The 19,025-nt window shown below is 30.2% G+C and overlaps 1 protein-coding gene across 1 annotated transcript in view; it reads right to left on the bottom strand.

Moving 5' to 3' along the window:
• LOC126742500 (NADPH--cytochrome P450 reductase) overlaps positions 1–19,025 on the bottom strand; it is a 92,167-nt gene that overhangs the window by 68,155 nt on the left and 4,987 nt on the right. The window lies entirely within an intron of this gene.

The raw sequence follows: 19,025 nt of genomic DNA, 5'->3' as shown, positions 1-19,025 counted from the left end.
AATTTTAAGGATATGATGTGGTATTTATACCGTATATGGAATTTTTTTTTGTTACATTTAAAGTTGTTTAATTTTCTTAATGTATTTTAGGATTAAAAGTGAACGTTTTTCCACCGTATATTTCTGGCGAATGGCTTATGATGAATTTTACATTTATTTATTTTGTAAATCTTAAAGAAATTGTATTAATCTATTGAACATTAAATTTTGTAAATAAGGTTTTACCTCGTTTAGAATAAATCGGAAAATAAGTTATTGCCTTATCAGAAAGCTAAAAGAGATAAAATCATTCACTACTGCAAAAGAACATCAATAAAGAATAAGCTTTTCTCCTTAAGAAATATTTGAATATTGTATAGCCTTCACAGACCACTGGCTTATCAAAAAAGTGACAATCTTTTATTATTTAAGTTATTAGTTTCAAATCATCATCACCAGCAGAAACCTCCAAGGAGAAGTCAAAGCCTAAGCTAAGAAAGCTGCTATGATATCTGGATACTTGCACGATATTAAATTGAAATATAAGTAGACGCGTACAAGCAGTAAACTGAGAAAATAAAATTTAAAGAATAGGTATACCTGTAGTACAGCTAGATATAGAGGGGATGGTAAAAAAACTGTATTCGAGTAAAAAATTTGGAATGTGGATTGAAAGGCCCAACACTATTAAAAATATGTAAACCCTATCTAAGACCAATCCTATCAGAGCAAGAAAAGCTGCAATTAAAAGATTCCTAGAATAATAGAAATGAGTTATTTTAGGGAATATTACAGGTTATGGTTTGGGGAAAGACAAGTCGTCCAAGATATCGCCACATGGGCCAGAAACAGAAAACAGCTTTTTCTATTTCCAACGGCAATTTGAAAATGCCTTGTCACTTAAAAATATAAATCGCAACAAAAATAACTTTCTTAAAATTGGAAAATAAAACGATAGTTCTTTATGCAAATTCTAATAAATTGCAGAAACAAATATACTTGTCGTCTTCTACCCATTTACGCCTACCGTCCTTTTAAAAGGATTTCAAAAAGAAACCTGTATTTTTCTGATTCAGCTGACGGTTTGAAGATGTCGCCAGTGTCACATTATATTTAGTTAACATCTTAAACAAGATCAATCGCGATCGTTAGAATTTTGTTAATTTTTGGATCGATAGTGACGAATAAAACACGCTGTGTTTTTAGTGATTTTGCAATGAGTGACTCAAGGTAAGATATGTTAAAACTCGTTTATTTTTTCGTTCTTGTTTTGATTGTTTTTAACAATTAACATAACATACTAACCTTTTTATATATTTGTGGTTATGTTTCACACTTCTTGATCAATCCAGGAGCGTTCAATTAAACGAGTCCTTTTAAAAGGACGGTAGGATTAGATACACTACTATGTGGTTTTTTACAGGTATTGGAAAAAGTTACTAACCATGGCAGAAATCTTAGAGGAATTGGAGAATGACTCTACGTCGGACATTCCTACAGGCATTACAATTTTTCCACCCGAAAATGCCAACGAAAACTGCGATACCGATGAAGATTCTGGGGCTGAAGACGATGTAGTACCAAATAATTTACCCGGAGTGCAACTAAGGGCCCCGGCGGAAATTGAATTTGACGTAGAAGGTGAAGACGACTGGGACAGTGATGACTATCTACCACTGTCCACTTTTGTTGAAAGGCGACCTAAACACATAAAGACTATACTCTCAATAAAGATTTAGAGTCTACGTTTATGCAATAGCAATGAGTTCAAACTGCACAAAGCAATCGTTCCCCTGGAAATATTTTCAAGCTGTTCTTTAATGAGAACTTGGTAGGAGAAATTGTCAATTTTACCAATATTTATGCACAGCAGAAAAACCGCCTCGGTAACGTTACTGCAGACGAGATGTACTGCTTCATCACGTGTTACTTGTCAGTGGATATACAACTGTTCCAAGGCGACATATGTATTGGCAAAATTGCAACGATACCCAGAATAAACTTATATTAGCCGCTATTTCCAGAGATATATTTCAATTCATAATGAGTTATCTTCATTGCAGTGATAATACTTCCCTTGATAAAAAAGACAAGTACTCTAAACTGCGTCCTCTTTTCAAGAGCCTAAATAAAAATTTTTTTGATTATGCTCTACTTGAAGAGAATCACAGCCTTGATGAGGCCATGATACCGTATTTTGGGAGACATAGCGGTAAGCAATTTATTCGAGGCAAGCCTATAAAGTGGGGGTATAAATTTTGGGTAGGTACCCTACGCCTTGGATACATTGTTTATTTTGATCCCTACCAAGATGCGTCGACAACAATTCCGGACAAATATAAACACCTGGGTTTGGGAGCGTCAGTTGTTCTCCAATATGCAGATGTTTTACAGAAAATGCCTTACCAGCCCTTTCACATATTTTTTGACAATTTTTTCACATCTTTGTCACTTCTAAAGGAGCTAAAATTGAGGAACATCACGGCAACTGGTACTATACGTGAAAACCGGATCCCACAATCTCCATTTAGCAATGCGGCAGTTCTGAAGAAAAAGACACGAGGTACATTGGAATGGGGTGTTGCCGATAATGAAATCGCATTATGCAAATGGAATGACAACAGCGTTGTTACTTTAGCTACCAATGCATGTTCAGTTTTGCCAGTAAATAAGGTCAAACGATTTTCACGGGCTGAAAAAAGCATGTTTATATAGATCAGCCTCAATTGATCAAAACATACAACGAAAATATGGGAGGTGTAGCCCGTAGTGACCAAAACATAAGCCAATATAGAGTTTCAGTACGAGGTAAAAAGTGGTATTTTCCGTTATTTTCCCACTGTGTAGACATGGCCTCACAAAACTCTTGGCAACTCCATAGGAATAATGGTGGTACTCTTGACCAACTTCAGTTTAGAAGGGACCTAAGGACACAGCTGCTCGAAACGTACACGAAAACAACTAAGAGAGGACCTTCGAAATTGCCAAAAACTGCATTCCAATTTTCACGTTACGATAGACTAGATCATTTAGTTACATATCACGAGAGTCAGCGGAAATGTGCTGTGTGCCACAAAAAAGCAAATTTTGTGTGCCAAAAATGTGAAGTTGGTCTTTACCCAAAAAACTACTGTCTTGTGGACTCATACAAATTAGTTTTCAAGTTTAAGTTTTAAGTATTTTGCTAAGCATTTTGTAAGATATATAAACATATTTTTAAATCTTTACTTATTTTTCTAATAGTAGCCCTTTATCCTACCGTCCTTTTAAAAGGACCGACGTTTTTTCCAAAACTGGAAATTGAAAAAAAAATCATGATTTTTTCTCGACTTATGGGACCTTCTATTGACCGTTTTTAAGAAAAAAATATACAAATTCGGAAAATATAGTTTCAGGGTGAAATGGGTTAAAAAAGTTCCCACACTATTTTCCGCCGCTCTATGCGTTTATTGCTGCAAATTTTTCAATTTTTTTTTTATAGAAATTCGTCCTTAAAAATCCCTCTACACGCTCCTAAAATTAAATAAAAATTGGCTGAAAAAACTTTGAGTATAACTCAAAAGAATCTATAAAACATTGCAAAGCTTATTTCTAAAACTCCCCTTTTCGCTTCCTCATAAATTTGAGCTTAGCTCAGAAAACTATTTTTAAGCTACAAAAATTTGTCATAATTATCTAAAATTTTTTATCAAGTGCTTTACCTTCGGGTAGAATGCTTAAAACTGCTTAAGCTTATTAAATTTTTAATTAAAAAAAATGGTTAATACAATAAATTCATCTAATATAGAATTTATAGAGATATTTATCTCTCAAGTATATATTCATTGTCAAGTATGAAATTTATGGAGATATTGATATTTCTAGATGCACTCTGTCTATCATAATTAAGTTATATTCGTCTTTTAATAAACATGGTATCTCGCTAGGCTCAGTTACTACTTTATTTACAGCTGATTGTTGACATGCTGATTTTTTTTGGTATTGATGTGATAATTATAGTGTTGTGCTGCTACAGGTATACAAAACTTGGATACCATAATTGTTGCTGTCAACTTAAGCACTTATTTATTAACAGATTATTACCTAATTATTAATAATTACTAATATTTAACTTACTAATCTCTCTTGAATTTTTGTAAGAAAATAATGCATAAAACTCCTTAAGCTTAATAATTTTTTGATAAAAAAGAAGTGGTGTATACATTAAATTCATCTAGTATATATAGATATATTGATATTTTTAGATCACAATTAGAGATATATTTGTATTTTAACATGGTATCTCGCTAGGGTCACTTGCTAATTTATTTACAGCTGATTGTTGAAATGCGGATTTTTTTTTGGTATTAATATAATAATTATAGTTGTGTGCTGTTACAGGTATAGTATACCTTAATTGTTGCTGTCAACTTAAGCACTTATTTATTAACAAATTATTACCTAATTATTTAAAATTATGGCATGTTATTAAGAATAGAAATAAATAAATTTATAATAAACGATTAAGAATGATGGGACTTGTAAGAGACACTCACTGTAACGTCATGATAATTAAAGCTCTCTGTATGGCTCTACTTAGTCCACCTCACTTTGAATGCTGTATTTCAATATAAAACCATTATTAAAACAGGATATTTTTAAGATACTTTTTTGTTAGAAATCATTCAATATTTTATTATATTACAATATATTACGATATAACTATATTATGGATGCATAATCTTGTTTGGTTTCAAATGTCAACTTTTTGTGTAGTAATTGTTGTTTTAAACGGAGCATATTTATTTATTAAATAGGAAATATTATTGGTAAGTAATGACACTTTTTGATTAATGTCAGAAATATAATAAATATTATGCCACTGTAGCGGCTGGGCCTCCTCCCCAAATGAAGTCATGTTAATACTATTGTAGTCCCTGGACCTAACAACTTTTTTACATAATTTAGATTTTGGTATGTTTAAAATCGCTTGAACTAGATTGTGATCAGATATGGACTCCGATATACAGGTAGATTGAGAGCTAATACACTCGATGTTACTGCTAGCTACAATGACGTCAATAAGGGTATTAGACCGATTGTTGATTCTAGTAGGCTTATTAATCAGTTGCCGAAGATCGAATACTTCCAAAAGATACTTAAAGTTTTGATTTGCTGCAGTTGGTCTCAGTAAATCTATATTTAAGGACCCCATAAAAATTATACTAACATAGCATGGAACAGATATAGTAAAAATTTCTTCAACAAGTTCAAGAAATGTAGGCATGCTAGAAGACGGTGGCCTATACATATTTACTAATAAAATATTTCTTTTATTTGCAATAAACCTTATACTCAAATACTCAAACTCATCAGTTATATGGGGAAATGTTACTAAAGAGAACTTAATGACTTTCTTTGCATAAATACCAACCCCGCCCATTCCGATCTTTCCTTATAAAATTATAATTAGGTATGTTAAAAATCAAGCTAGCATCATCTGGTGTAAGCCAAGTCTCTGTAACTCCCAAAATATCAAAGTTCACTGGCATAATTTAGAAATTCATCGAAACCAGTTTTTATGGAGCGAAGATTTAAATGAGCAATACTGAAATTGGCCTCAGATTAAATATAAAACTTGTTAAAATTTAATCTTATCCTAATTACTATAATTAAACCCTCTCAATTTAATAATAAACATGGTATCTCGCTAGGCTCAGTTACTACTTTATTTACAGCTGATTGTTGACATGCTGATTTTTTTTGGTATTAATGTGATAATTATAGTTGTGTGCTGCTACAGGTATACAAAACTTGGATACCATAATTGTTGCTGTCAACTTAAGCACCTTATTTATTAACAGATTATTACCTAATTATTAATAATTACTAATATTTAATTTACTAATCTCTCTTGAATTACCACAAATAAAACTTGAATTTTTGTAAGATAATAATGCTTAAAACTCCATAAGCTTAATAAATTTTTGATAAAAAAAAAGTGATGTATACATTAAATTCATATAGTATATATAGATATATTGATATTTTTAGATCACAATTAGAGATATATTTGTATTTTAACATGGTATCTCGCTAGGGTCAGTTGCTAATTTATTTACAGCTGATTGTTGACATGCGGATTTTTTTTGGTATTAATATGATAATTATAGTTGTGTGCTGTTACAGGTATACAAAACTTGTATACCTTAATTGTTGCTGTCAACTTAAGCACTTTTCAATATAAAACCGTTATTAAAACAGGATATTTTTAAGATACTTTTTTGTTATAAATCATTCAATATTTTATTATATTACAATATTTTCAAGCTCTGTTGAATATCTACATAAACAAAAGTACGTTAAACCTTAGTAACCAGGGGTACATGCAATTCGTTGGGCTGAGGATATTAAAGCAGTCTTCTACTGTCAAGAACAAAAGTGAATGATCTTATAAATCATAAAAATAATTTCCAATATTAAGTCCATAATTCAAAAAATGTTGTTCTTTACAGGTGTTTCGCTCAATTTACGCGCATCATCAGCCTAACCAACTAAATATCTATAACAATTCCAATCGGACTGTTTTCTATTGAAGAATATTAATTTAATTTCTTATGGGATGTAGCATCAACAATCGCATTATTGTCAATATCAATTCTATTTTATGCACCTTTTTGATATAACTATATTATGGATGCATAATCTTGTTTGGTTTCAAATGTCAACTTTTTGTGTAGTAATTGTTAAGTTTATCTAACCAAACAACAAACAGTATATTTATAATCTAGTTAATAGTATTAGGGATTATACTATTAACTAGATTGCATGTGTAAATATTTTCTGACCTGAATAAATTATCTTAAGTCTGGTTGAATCCTAATTGATGATAAATATTGAAATGATAAAAAAATGCAAATATAGCGATTTTACTAGTATCTTTAAAAGTAACTAATATTGAATAATAATTATTTAAGGTACATATTAGGTAATCCGAAAAAAAGGATACTGCTGCTACAATTTTAATTAATTTACTGTAATCAATAATTGACCAATAATTTATGCTGCAGAAGATAATGCTTGCATCAATATTTTTTTTTAAAGCAGTTGTAGAGCCATTAAAAAGGTCAATGTTATTCTCACTATTTAGTGTGTTAAACCATGAACAGGCTCGGTATAAAGGAGCATTTTTGGTCAAGTTGGTACGGGTATTCTCAAGATAAAATTGAACTGGCCATTTTGCGTGTATAGGAGGTACAAAAAAATTTAAAAGGTCTGGAGCATCAACTTTATAGCAGCCGAGTTTAAATAGAAAAAGTTGGCTGCTTAGTATGACACAATGTTTAAGGGATAAAAAGTTAAATCTCTGAAGAAGCAAGCTATGCTTACAACCTCTTGGGGGCTTTAAAGCTTAAATACTTTAAAAATTTTTATTTTAGATTTTATCAAGCTTTTATATAAGGCAATAAGGCTTTCCAAATTTGTGTTTACTGAATGTGAGTCTGTTGTAAATTTCCACCCCCAAGTCCCTGGTAGAGCTAACTCGTTCAAGAGCAAAGTTACCCCGGTTATATATGTATATATGAGATTGACAAAATTTTGCACTTTTTAATGTTAAGAGGCAGTTTATTTATTGAGCACCAGGATGATAAAGTGTCTATGTCTTTTTGCAGTTGAGTGCAGTGGTTGCTGTTTTCTATAGTAGAAAATAATTTTAGGTTATCTGCAAATAAAAGCCAATCAGATGTTAAACTGGATGTGATGTTGTTAACAAAAATTGCAAAAATTAAGGGGGCAAGGTTACTCCCTTAAGGAGAACCATTCAGAGCTGGATATAAATTGGACTTCAAGTAGGAGATAAAGAATTTGAGAAGATCATGATGAAATCCCATCAAAGACATTTTTTCGATAATCAGACCATGGTCCAATCTGTCAAAGGCCTTCGAAAAATCAGAATAAAGAACATCTAGCAGTCTCCCCTTTCCAATAGCCTTGTATGTCTTTTCTAAAAAACATGTAAGATTAGTTACTGTAGACCTTCTGGAGAAAAAACCGTGCTGCTTGATAGATATTTGATTCTTTAATAAGTGAAATAGTTCATTATATACACACAGTTTGAAGACGTTTGAAAAGTTGCATAAGATGACCACTGGTCTGTAATTCTATATTGTTTGTAGGACCACCCTTGTGTAAAGGATGTCCGGAAAAGTACATGATTCAATTGCCAATTTAAAAATACTTTAGAATTTATAGAAATTCCCTGAAAAAAGAAAGCAAAAAGTCTCAGCTAAATGTTGGCCTAGCATCATTGAGCCGGGTATGCGAGAAATATTTCTTTTTTGACTAATATATTTCCAAAACTGTTTAGGATCATTCTTCAAGGATGACTCAGTTTGTTTTAAGTCGGTTCTGTCGGCAGCATCAATCTTACCCTTAATAATCCTCCTATGCTGGGAGTATGCTATATAATCAGTATGCAATTTATATTTTTTGTACCTTTTATGAACTTTGTCCTTTTTTTTAAGTCCCTAATAATTTCCCCTGTATACCAGATAGGATATCTAACTTTATATGTCTTAGGTTTATGAAAAGGTACTGTTTTATATAAAGTATTATACAAGTGCAACTGATAGATTGAGATCAGGGATGGAGGTTAAAAAGCTCCAATTAGTCTCTAATAGCAGTCTATAAAGAAATGGAAAATTTCCCTTTTAAAGTTATAATTTCTACTGCATGGATTTGGTGCAAAGTTCAAGTTTGAGGAATTGTTATTAACAGAAAAAGAGATATTAATAGTTGGGTGATGCCAACTACTAGTATATAGAGCCATTGTGTTCGTATTCTTGCCTGTTAAGATATATTTTAGAATAGTGTAGTGTTATATACATAAATTCAGATTTCACTATATTGATATTAGTTATCTTATTCAAAAGGATATATTTAGCAATCTTTTAATTAAATGTTATTTATGGACGCATTAATTGTTACCTTGGCATCAGAAATATAAATCTACAGCTTAGATTTATACAATGAACTACAAGACAATAAAATTAGTTGAATATCCACTGTGACATAGCAATGAATATGGTCAGCGATGTTCTTTATGTAAACTTTGTTCATGATATCAATATATGTAGGTTTGGCTTAATCGATTAAAACGTCTAACTGATAAGAGTCGTCTTAGATAATTAATAGTTGATGATTGTGTATACTCGATATTCTCTTCATTTAAAAATAAAATAAAGTTAATTGCTAGGAATGCTATTTCATGCTTTATTAGTATTCTAAATATATTTTCACATCCCAGTTTTCTATCATCTATGGAGGCTTATATTCAAACCATCTTCACGACGCTTGTAGACATTTTGTCTGACAAGCTTAGTCCAATTATTGTTCATTTATTTGCTAAAGATATTAAAGTAAGAAATATTTGACTTAGAGTTACGCAATGTTAAAGGTTAAATAGATGATGTAATTTTAAGGGGTAACTAAGTGATGAACATTTATCTAAACATGTCCAATAATTCTTCCTTTTTAAGATACATAGGACTGCAACGTTTTTTTTTAATAATCATTTATTGTGAAAAATCTGATAGACTAAAATAGAATATACAAGTTGTATATTCATTTTTGCATTAAGCAACAGCAATATACAATTATTTTAGTGGAAAAATTAACCATTTTATCATTAACCTTCAGTATAGGTCTTTTATGTTGACATATTTTTTCAACTTAAACCACTGAATATCTATAATTTAAAACAGATAATAATTATTGTAAAACTAAATGTCATTCCACTGCTTTTCCAACTCAATGGAAAAACACGCAACATTTAATATGCCGACTATATCGATATCTAATCGACTTCAATACTTAAAAATCGATAAAACTTTTTTTTTGACAACATGACTTAAAATGATTGGACTTCGGCGTAGTTTTCAATTGAAATTTTGCGCGGTTTATAATTAAAAGCAAAAATTTAAATTACAAATGCTGCTATTGTTCGAGTGTCACGTAGACAAGAATACAATGAGTCGTAGATATTTTGCATTTGGCTATTCATTCTAAAAACTACAAAAATGTAACAACCAAAGTGTATTATACTAAAAAGCCTGATGGAACTAGAGGCTTTAGCAGAAAACTTCACAAAAAGCACTAAAACAAAAATAGTTTTACTACTTCCAAACAACTTAAACCTTTAAACAGCCGTTAGAATTATTATCGTAGAAGTAAGAATCTTTATCGTTAGAAGAATAAAACTAAACTAAAAAATTAACAAGCTTAATAATATAAATTAATTATAGGCTAAATTATACACAAGAAAAAAGATTAAATTTTCAATGCCTATGTAATATATTATACTTCTCTTAACCCTGGTATTAGATGGACCTTCTTGTTTACCCGAAGTATCTCTTGCTATACTTGTTGAAATGTTTTTGACTTGTTTTTTGGATTTCTTAAAATATGTTGTAATTAAGATCACCCTTGATAGACGTTTTACAAAACTAGATCTTTGTCAAAGCACCTCTTAAAATGGGATTAAATGGATTTGCGATAAGGGCTAAATAATCAATATCTTTCTGAAATGTGGTTGTTTCTTAGATTTACCTTAAATTTATGTTAAATCATTCGTCAAAAATGTTGTCGTGAAAGAATTTTTGAAAAAAAAATTTTTTGTGCTGAGTTTATTACAAAAGATTTTTGAAAATAAATGACACTGTCATAACCACTTTTTTCCCTCTTTAAGATGCCGTTATTAAATTTTAGATCCATCGTTTTGTCTTCGGACCACCATCATCAAGTTTTTTTTTCAAATACATATGATATCAAATATTAAACAAAATTCCGAATTCCGGTGGATTACAAGTTGTGGTTCAATTAGGTTTTAGACCTTTTTTAAACATTATTAAATATCTTTGATGCCTCAGAAGAAAGTAGGTTTTGGAAACAAAATGGTAGTCAGAGATTTGACATAAATTTATGATTTATTTCACTGTATGTACACTCAACATGTTTCAATTTATTTTGTAAAAATGTTTTCGAATTAAGAAAACTTTGATATGCTAGTTTGTTACATTTTAAATTATCGAGATTGTTATAACGTGGAGCAGATATACTATTATTATGTGGCATACTATTGAGCACCCAAAGCCGCTGAATTCTTCTCATTTAACCAACATTCATTTAACAACATGGTTACAGAGATCCCTGTAATGGCCCTCCATATATTGGGCACACTGTATAAATACCAAATTACTCCACTTTTTATGGCGTTTTTAATTTTAGTTAATCATTTAATAAGTGATATTGATTCACTGTACTCTAAATACGCAGAAGAAGCAAAGTGCTTTTTGCATAAAACTTTTAAGATATCTTAAATAAAATGTTATAATATAAAATACCCATTTTATTTAGCTTTAATGATTGTGGACATAACTATTATTATGTACCATCTTTGAACCCTATTTTTTTTGTTTTGGCTAAAAGTCAGACATTCTTAACTTACCAGCACATGTAGTTTAATGAATCTTTGAATATTTGTGTTCAAGCAACAAAAAATAATTTTGATGGTTCAGTTAATTATTTGGCTACAATTAAAAAAAAAAATCCGCTAGAATTTTTATATTGTCATCGTCCTTGAATGTATATTTAATTTAATTTTTAATGTGTTAATTGTATTAACACATGTAATTAATATGTAAATGGTTTAGATCTTGGCTTAGACTGTAATATGGATCTTCTTGGCTATTGCTTTTTGTTAACTACCTATTTTTTATTTACTCCAGACTTTTTAATGCACCAATGATCCATAAAGATTGAACTTTATTAGCAATATAATACATGCAAGGGGGTCAATATCTAAAATAATTTACTCATAATACCATAGGAATATTGCATGTCAATGAAAGAAAGTTAAAATTACTTTTAAGAAATATTAGGGACTACATGGAAAAATAGTTCAACAAATGATAGTATCACAATTTGGAGACAACTTTCTACATTATTAATTTAACCTACAACTTAATCATGGAGTATGATCTTTAGTTAAGATAAATCTGCAAAATTATTATATTATTCCTAAGAGTAAAATAACATTTCAAAATAATGTTAAGCTTTTAAGTGTTGTTGCTCCATTTATTTGTCTTAAACTATCAAATAGAGTGTTGGCGTTTTTGCTATGAATGAATTGTGGCTTTTTTTAGTTCACTGTCCCAAATTTGACCCACTCAAAGAAAACAGCCTTCCATCAATAGAAAATCAACTTTTATGTACAATGCTTTAGAAACAAGAACTAAAAAAAAAGTTTTTCTTAGTAAACATTTTTCAATGCTTCTCTCAATGAAATAAATTAAATTTATAAAAACTATTATTTATGTAGAATGGCTTTTTATTCGGTTAAACAAATACACAAATTACACCTCATAACTTATAAATCCATAATTTCAAATACATAAATTAATACGTCTCACCATAATCGAGCCACCTCATAATAATATGTACTTCCATCTGTCATCACTCATGCCAACCTAACAAAACTGTAATAACTGTCAACACATATGATGTTATAGCTAAAGGTGCAAAATTCAAACTTTAAAATTAGCACACTACATTTAAATTATAACATTTACCTATATAAAAAAATAAAATAAAAATTATATGAACTATGGACAAATAGAGAAATGCTCAGATGCATCTTCATGGTAATGTAAGTATAGTAGAACTAGTAATGCAGACAGTCATGTTCCTTAATAAAAACACAATTTTTGAGCACCAATTTCACCAATTTGGTAAAGATTCTATTCTAGATGTGATAAAATGTACACTCATATGAAGCAAAAAGACTTGACTGATAATAATCAATGATATGGTTTGTAACATTGTAATTATTATAAACTTCTCTCAGACATGGAATTGCTAGATATTACTCTTGTCTGTTACATGTCAGTAAAAGTATTTCACCTTTAACAGCTTTAAGCAGTGTTAATGTAGTGCTCATATACAACAAAATAACTTGGTAGAAGTTTTGGTTGGATTGTATATGTCTTACATAGATGCAAAATCAAATACTCAAACTAATCAAGAAAACCAGCTAAACTAGGCTATTTGAATCCAGCACGTCAAGATCTGCAGAGGAACATACCAATTAAAGCAGAGAGGAATGAAGCAATATGATGTTTATTAATGAGTCCATGAAAAGTTCAGAAAAAGGTTGTATTTATAGATGGCTCAATTAAGATTTTAGTTTATATATCTTTAAATTACTATACTGACTTTGTAATTTTATGAAATTCCAATAATGAAAATAAAAGGATAATAGAGAAAAATACCACTTTATTAGGAAAATTGTAAATTACTATTTTAGTCCATAATTGTATTTTACATAATTTATGTGCAGCTGATCTAACTAGTTCTGCAACCTTACCTTTTACAAGTTACCTACATTTATTGTATCATTTTTTAGCAAACTGCATTTTCTTGACTGATTTCTGATTGACTTTCTAAGACTGTTGTAAATTAAATAAAGTTAAGTTTTCAAATTTTCATCAAAGGCCTAATGATTTAGTTATGCTAAATTAATTCTAGTATATCATACATAGTATAAGTACCTGTTATAATGTCAAACATGGCTTTGGCATATAAAGTATTGATTATGGGTCTTTTTTTATATAATATAAATAGGTGAAATGAGGAACCTCAACAAGATTAATCATTGCTACTTTTAAAGCTCTCCATATATAGCTTGTAGGAGTCTTACTAAATCTGGTGACTACTTATCTCACTGATTGATAGCAAGAAGTCAAATTAAACTGACATCTTTCTAGTGTTATGACTGTTACATCTGGTGTACTCCAAGGGCCTCATTTAGGCCCTATTTGCGTTGTTTGCTTGTCAATGCCTATTGTTTGCACCTAACCCTAAACCTTTTTATCTGCATTGTGTCTCAAAATGACTTTAAAGAGTAAATTTAATTTACTTACATTTCATTTCCATTATGAGAATATAATACAAAATCAACAGAAAGCTGATTACATTAAAGGATCATGGAAAGATTTTAGAAATTTATTTGCTTTAAAACCATTTCCGTTGTAAGGTCTTTACTTTAATTTTCAAATATCTAGGCCTAACTCTCCTAAATATTATTTATGTATATGCAAAAACTATTTTGAATAGAGTTTGATTTGATTTGATACTTATAATCAAATACATATTGTAAGAATTAACAACATTCAAAACAAATGTTTAAGTTTGGGTTTGAACTGTTTAGAGATTCAATCAAGTTATACCCGAACTTAAACACATTGTCTGCTAGAAGGGAATATAGCGATGCTTGCTTTACCTGCAAAGTCTTGAATAACTTCATCATAAATAGAGTCGAGAGTGCCTGGAAATATATAAAATTTGTGTGCTAGCATACAAAAAACATAATTTACCCTTTTAGACACAACACATACTATATAACATTTTTTCACAGTCTGATTAACAGAATCTAAAATAGTGTAAATAGATATTGTAATGAGTTAAGTTTCTTGCATTTTACTTCTCTTGATAATTTTGGACATAAAGCTAGGAAAATTATTCTTTTTGAACTTAATATCGTATTTTTTATATTCAATTGAGACATTTGTTTGTATGACTAAAAATAAGAGGTCTATAATAACCATATGAACTATAACATATAATTTATAATTAATAAAGGATTATTATTATTATTATTATCATTATAAAGAAAATGAATAAAAATAGGTAATTATTTTATTATAATTAAATTCATATTTATTGTAAGAATTTGCTGCCAAAATTAAAGTTTTATTGCCTTGAACCCTTAATTTTATTTAAAGTTCTGATTTAACATGATCAATTATTAAATTATTTCTTGGTCTCTGATACAGAACAGCATAATAGTCATCTATAGTTGAAAAAACCAACATGATGTTTTGCAAGAATCAGATTCAAAGCACATAAGATTTTCATTTTTAAATTGTATTTCAAGATCATGGAATTGATAACAACATTATTGAAGAAGTTTATATAACATTCTGTTATCATGCATGTATCCAAATCCACAGGCAGAATTTACAAAAAAATATGTTTTCATTGTATCAGGACAATCCTCTGCAAAGATCTGAAGCCTCTTTTTATTACTGGTAGTACTTGTGTCAATCTTTTTTGTACGTGTGACAGCTGGGAAAAGAGATCACATAGACATCTTCTAGTTGCATAGATTTCTATTCATAGACATCTTCTAGTTTCATAGATGTTGAGGAGTTGTGATGTGAAATTTCCTAAAATACATGCACTTCAAAAATCTCTTCTGAATGCCTTCAACCATTGCTACCCAGATACTATACTGGGGGAACCAAATAATGGACCCATATTCCAAGATTGACAAAACTAAGCTATCAAAAAGATGGAGACTCAATTTAACACTTAGCTCCTTGGTGGTTCTAACTATAAATCCAGAAATTTTGTGGGCATTTTCTACTTTAGATAAAATGTATTTAGAAAAGGAAAGAGTCGGGTCAAAAATCTCTTTGAAGTTGTTCACCATTAAAGGTGTAATTAAAAATTATAGGTTTACTATTTTAGGTAAATGTGACATACAAGCACACTTACTCCACATTTAATCTGAAGTGGAGTCAATATAATATTGAAAAGTTACTAGGGGAAGACTTTTCTCCACAAATAAAATGCTAATCCTCTAATTTCAGAGTGATGCATTTCGGCAAGTGTTCTTGCCATCATCAGACTTGAGTTACTTAACACATACACAAATTCTAAACAATCATGATTGTGAATCTTGACTTCCCCTACTAACTTTTCAATATGAAGGTATTTAATTCGCACCAGCTTGCAACACCGCAAAATTCATCTTGTAACGACAATCATACTCAGACTGAATCTGAAGAAAACACTTAAAATCATCAGCAAACAATAATCCCTGTAATTGGAGACGTGTGGAACACCAGAAGTACTTTTGCAGATACACAACTTGGAACCTTTAATTTCAACATATTGAAACCTACAACTGAGATTAAACTGAATTAGGCAAGTAACAGAAGGAGACACATCTAAGTCCGATAAAGATTTTGGGATTGTACCATATCTCACTCTATCAAATGCTCTCTCCATATCCATATAGATAACATCAACCTGGGATTTTCCATTAATAGCTTCATGGACATATTAACAGAATAAGATAAGATTGGTGAAAGTTGATTTTTTGGCCAAGAGCCTATGTTTACATAAAGTAATGAGACCAGTTATTTCACTAAATAGGCACTCAAAGATAATCAATTCCAAGACTTTAGAAAGAGAGCTCATAATAGTAATTGGGCAATAGTTCTTAATTTTATCTCTAGAGCCAGTTTTGTATATAGGAATTATTTTCATATTTTTCCACCTACCTGAATAAATTGAAGTTTGGAGAACAATATTAAAAAGCTATCCTAGCGGCTTCAACAAATGATCATGGCACCCAGTCCATACATTAACTGGAATACAATCTGGACCAATAGCCTTGTTCCCCTTAATTTTGTTGATGGTCTTTATAATCTCATCTTCAGAGACCAGTGGACCACAAAAAAGGACATGGGTTTGAAAGCCAAGCATGTTAAATCATTTACCATTAATATATATGGACTTAAGAAAATTCGCGAACCCTTCTGCAGCCTCTTGATTCATTTCCCAAATGTCACTTCCTCCATGATATTCGCCGAATCTTTTAAAAATTTCACAAAGGAACAAAACATTCTGGGCTTTTTTTGTAATGCAGATTCCATGTCTTAGATAGTTGGTGTAGGCAGCTTTAATTTTAGATTTAACAGAAGCTCTTGTGGAATGGTATCTGGATTTCCAGTAGAAAGATCTGGATTCTCTTGATTTAAGATAAAGTTTATACTTAAGCTTAATATTTTCTATTTTTTTGACATGACTTTTTCTTTTTGACCATGAGGTACTGATTTGTCAAAAACTTTCATTAAGTGTAGAATAAAAAGCCTCAGTGACAATATTAACATCAGTAGATACCTCAAGATGTTCCAAATTCTGGGAGGAAAAGATATTATACATCAGTAACAAGTTTCAGTAAAGCATTTCTAAAGTTCAATCTGGTAGTTGAGGTAATCTTGCAATGTCTAATATGGAAAAATATAATCTAATTCAATATTAAAAATATACATCTGCATATTAACATAATTTTAATAGGAGAAGCACCTTGTGTATTCACCACCAGACATAATTTATTTTGGTCACTTGTCAAACAATGTAAATAGCAGGTGGCAACATAGTTGTAACAGCTAAAAGCAGCAGTATTGCAGGTGTCCCAAATAAATTATGTCTGGGGGCAACATTCTAGTTTAGGAACTTTCCTTACAGCCTAGTTTAAGATTTTGTTTAAAATATATAAATGTCATATTTAAATTCTTTGGTCAATGTGCTGTGTTCAAACCAAATACTTGTTTTCTTTATCATTATTAAATATAGAATAAAGTTTAATTTTGTATATTGGGAAGGTTGTTGATTTTCTACCCACTAGGAGTAGTTCTGATACAATGTGCTCTTGTATTATATTGGATTTACATTTTGAAAATAAGGATTTATATAAAAGAAAAGTGGCAAAATAAAGGAGGAATTCTTTTTGGAAGGAGCCCAATTATCCCTTCAGGACTTTGGGCAGGTATGTATGGCTTAGGGCCTTCCTCCTTTATTTCATATTTTTTTAGGAACTTTCCTGAAAATTGCACCAAAAACAATATTTTGATGGTGAAGGAGCTAATTTTTTTTGGATATAAAATATGTATAATTCCGACTTAACCCATGCCAATCCAACCCAATTCAACTATAATAACAATAGAAAATGAATTTTTTGAGAATTTATATTAATGTAAAAATATATTCTCACTATCTTAAACTTACATTATAGGAAAATTTCCTCAAATCTTAAGCTTGGTTCAGAAATTCTGTATGGTAAGCAGTAAGAAGTAGCTAGTTGTTCATCAAAATATGAATATCTAGTTATTTACTAGCTATTCATATTTTGCTGTATGCCATAAGAAGTAAGTCGCGTGATATGGTTTAATTTCATTTCTTGTGTCATACTTCTTACAGAATCGTAAGTGACTGTCAATGTTCGCCAATATAACCAATCAAAAGGGGTAGGCTAGTAGGGATTTCAGAGAGGAAAATATTCAGAAAGAGAGATAGGACGAATTTTTGCTACTTTTTTTACTTTTTACATTTTTATATATTATAATATATGTTAAATAATATTTGGTACCCAATTTATAGCTACCTGATAGATGATATTGAGCGCATTCAGTGCAAGTTTATGAAGTATCTCTGGTTTTGAGAGGAAGGTGTCTTTCCAGCCAGAGGTTTGGATAGTCAATTATACTTAAATAAATTTAATATTATACCCTTATCAAAGAGAAGAGAAATTCTTTCCATAAAATTCTTATATAAGCTTATTCATAATAAGATTGACTCCCACCCTTTTGGCTGGATTAAATTTTCGGGTACCAAAAATAAACTCTAGGCATTTCAGATTATTTTATGTAAATCCCACTAGGACTAATATTTTGCTTAAATCCCCTATTAATATAATGTGTCAGAATTATATTAATAATAATTTACAATGAATGGCTCAATATTTTTGTTGACAGTTTAAGGTCCATTATAGAAAGTATAAAGTAAATAGGTGATGCAGAGTCTTTCTAGTATGTACAGTATCGGACAAAAATAGAGCAACGATACAGTTTTTTCTTTTATTAAAAAAGCAAAAACGCAAGAATTAAAACTCAATAAAACAAATACACTCATTAATAAAAATATATTTATTACATAACATACCAAAATTCTTCCATATAAACAAGATCATAAAAAGAAAAAGAAAAGTTAAATATTTCTATACGGCAAAAATTAAGCGACGCTTACAATAAAAATAAAAGAAAACATTATCAGATTGCGCCCTTAATATTTAGTCCACAAGCCTTTATTTGCGATTACCTGGCGGCACCTTTGAGGCATGGAAGAAATTAAATTATCAATTATATCTCGAACAATATTTT

Source organism: Anthonomus grandis, chromosome 11, assembly GCF_022605725.1.
Source record: "Anthonomus grandis grandis chromosome 11, icAntGran1.3, whole genome shotgun sequence".
NCBI lineage: Eukaryota > Metazoa > Arthropoda > Insecta > Coleoptera > Curculionidae > Anthonomus > Anthonomus grandis.
The sequence above is the reverse complement of the archived record's forward strand: the minus strand, read 5'-3'. Positions and strand labels throughout refer to the sequence as shown.